General features: G+C 39.7%; 1 pseudogene; it reads left to right on the plus strand.

Annotated features, from left to right (window-relative positions):
- Positions 1-3,218: 3,218 nt before the first annotated feature.
- LOC134912949 (5S ribosomal RNA) lies at positions 3,219-3,336 on the plus strand (annotated as a pseudogene).
- Positions 3,337-3,614: the final 278 nt, after the last annotated feature.

Raw genomic sequence — 3,614 nt, forward strand, 5'->3', positions numbered from 1 at the left:
TAAATAATCCATCTAACTCGGCCAGTACTATTAACTAGGGACATGTGGGTGCTCGTTAAACAGTGCCCTGTGTGAAATCGCTCCCGAATCACCATGTGGGACTTATGTCGAATCCAAAATCTGCAAGATCCAATGCTGAGATGATGATGTTTTGGCAGTACACCTGAGCCATGGCTTGGATTTCCAGTTTGGGCTGGCAAGGTTCTATGAGAACTGAGCCCGCTCATCTGTACTGATGATCTGTGGATTTAAAATTGCTGGTTATAAAATATACCCCCTCAGAGTTGCACAGAAAATTATCTATGTTGTCACCAGTAACAGTTTGACATTCATCATGTTGACGCTGATTAAATGTAAACATGATCAGAATGTCAACAAATCACACCATAGTGGTCTAGTGCTGACTTACCTCCTGGTATGGCAGCTCCAGCAATGTCTATCAGGTCTGGTGGTCATCTAAAAGATCCAGCTGCATTTGCAGAAGTGAGTATACCTAAGCCCTAACCCTCCCCCTAGTGCCTAACTCCAACCCTCCCCCTAGAACCTAACTCTAACATCTAATCCTGTAGCCTAACCCTAACCCTACACTGCTGATGCATGCAGAATGTTGGCCTTTTCACATGTTGATATGCTGCATATGCCAACATGTTCAGTATCAAAGTTGTAAAGATTGACATTTTGACTGCATCCCGTAACTTCACCTTGGGTAAGTGTGAATAAATGCACTGTAAGTAGGCACATCCATGCGGTTTTACTGCATTCCAAGCCTCTTCAGCCAATTTCAGGCTGTTATGAGCTCTCAAACTGTTTACAGCCTATGTGACGACCGTTGAGCCTAGTCAACATTTTTTTCGTGATTGCTTTTGATGTGCATCAAACAGGTTTATCAAATTTGTAACACATATGTCAAATGCACTCGAAGTACTGTACATGTAATCTATCAAAGATCAGCTGTATTGTGGTAGGACTAGTACGTTTTGAGATGACTTCAGAATGACATTTTAAGATCAGTTCTAGAATTAGCGTGAATCGCAAATTAATTAGCCAAAAATCACACCACCTTTGAGGTTATCAAATACAGTTTTGAAGTTGCTGACACAGAACCATTTGTGCCTGTACTGTAAACAGTGTTTTCCACATCTCTGCAGTATTAAAGCATACTTAAACTGTTTCAGAGAAGAAGTGTGCAGCTTGGCCTGCTCTGGGCTGACCATTGAGGCACAGAGGTGTGAAGCATTTTCCTGTGATCTTTATCAATTATCTCCTTTCTGGTTAGTTTGTGGATACAGTTTCTCTGTTTGTGACAACTTTATGATCATTGATTGTCTTCTAGGATGGGGATTCATTTTAGCATACCCTTTCTCAAGTCTGCATGCAGCCAACACAGTCATATTGCTTATTAGCAAGCTTGTGTTGCCAGCATAATATTCGGTTTCACCGCCACCGTTGTTGGTTTCCTATTGAACACAACATATAGTACTATTCCCAAGGTGAAATCAATATAATTGTGTTGACTTGTGCTCTTTTGTATCACTGGCCCCAGTTTGTGTCAAAATACAGTAACTACTTAACTTTGTCACAGGAATTGGTGGTAATTTGAATTTCTAATTGACAGTTGCTGTCAGATATCTTATAACACACATTACAGTATCCCAGTCTGCTCAGTATTCCATGGTGGCAGCAACGTATAGCTGAGATACATGATAGTTTGCCTGTTATCAGCAGCTAATTTAGGAATTTGTTCAGGCATGTTGAAGTTAAATAATATGTTTTGAATAAAGAGCAAAACCAATAAGCAGATCCTACATCATAGGAAGCTGTCTGTTTCTAGTCTTTATTAACAATTATTGAAACTTTAAAACACTTCACAATAAGCATATGAATAACATTATTCTAGCAATGACAATGATCTATCATTATTATGATTATCTTTTTCAGGTTCAGGCATATTCCCATGAATCGTATCCGGATGCTAGGTCAACATGGATAAGGTTGACAGTCAATAGCTCAACCACTAATGGTCGACAGGCATTAGGTCAACATGGACAAAAGGTTGACATATCAATGATCGAAAACAAATATTATTTGATTCCGCACTGGTAACAATTTTAGAGGATTTTTTTTTGGGGGGGGAAGTGACCAAGCCCGGCGAACACGGGCGAAACGCATCTTCCCATTTTCAGCAGTCCCGGTAGATCCAGCAGTCCTGGTCCAGGGACACTACCAATTCGAGTGGTGATGGCGGATCCTGCTACTCAGCCCTAGGTCAATCAGCAACATATTGGTAAAAAGCTGTTGTTTTTTCCCCTCGAGCGGTGGAGTCTGTAAGTGAACTCCTCTGTCCGGGGACACTATAACACAGCCAGCGTTGTTCTTTTACCCATACTGTATCTACAGCCTGTTATAAAACTGCATGTGTATAGGCTCTCTGGGCACAGTTAATCACGATTACACCTCTGATAGCAACATTGGTTGTAATTAAGGCTGTCTTGATGTTAAATACCTGACCTTTTTTCTGATAGACACTGCTTGCCGATTTTCAGAGGGTTAGGAATTGCTCTGCAGATTTAAAACAGATTGTAGTCATAGGCTGCTTTGGTGCTGGTCTACAAAAACAGCAGGTTATTATAGCCTATCTATCTTACAAGCTTCTATTTATATTATACATTGTTTTCAGATCTACAGTTCTTATAATATTGCATTTGCAGCTTAATATAAACTGTGTCTGTCTGGGCTTTTTGAGTGTACCAAGCAGCTACAATTGTAGCACAGAGAGTTCATGTTAGCTACTCTTATGCCTTTATTGGTAACATTTATTGTAAACAAGGGTGCTGGATACTAATAACCTGACTTTTATAAAGACAAACATTATCTATTTATTTTCTGTATTTCACTGACTGTAGAGCTATATTTATTGCTCCATAAATTTAAAACAGGTCTGTATTATAGGCTAATTCAGTGCCTGCATAAAAGACAACTTTAACCTTGGATCATTTAAAACCAGGGATTTGCCTTCTCTATATCAAACCCTCCCCTTTATTTCAGGACTCTCATTGGTGATTTGAAGGACCCACCCACCCATGGCAGCTCTCCAGCTGGTGGGACAAGTGTACACCACCTAACACCAAAAGCAGATCCTTCTTACTGTCTCTCTCTGGACATTTTTTTCTGAACTCTCATCAATGATTCGGGAGAAGGTCATATACAAATATCTATAAACCTACTATCATACCTCACTGTGCATGCCCAATACTGTCCGATCTTGGAAGCCAAACAGTTGAGGGCCAGGTTAGTACCCGGTGGGTGACCACCTGGGAATACTTGGTGCAGTAGGTTCAGAACTAGGAAAACCTCCTGTCTAACATTGACAGCAGATTCACACTTAATCTATTTTTCTCACTTTACTATCACAGGCATCCCATATAATATCTCTAAGGGTTGAGATATTGGAATTATTATCAGCTCTTTATAATTCACATTTGGACAGTAACTTATTTTCTCGCCGGATATAATTGCATGTACTTTTGATTGATTAATTTATTTCATAATTATGAATATCTATTATACATGCTTCAACTGCCAACCGCTTCTTTAACGTTTTGTACTTTATTTGT

This window comes from Pseudophryne corroboree, chromosome 4 (assembly GCF_028390025.1).
Source record: "Pseudophryne corroboree isolate aPseCor3 chromosome 4, aPseCor3.hap2, whole genome shotgun sequence".
Classification (NCBI taxonomy): Eukaryota; Metazoa; Chordata; class Amphibia; order Anura; family Myobatrachidae; genus Pseudophryne; species Pseudophryne corroboree.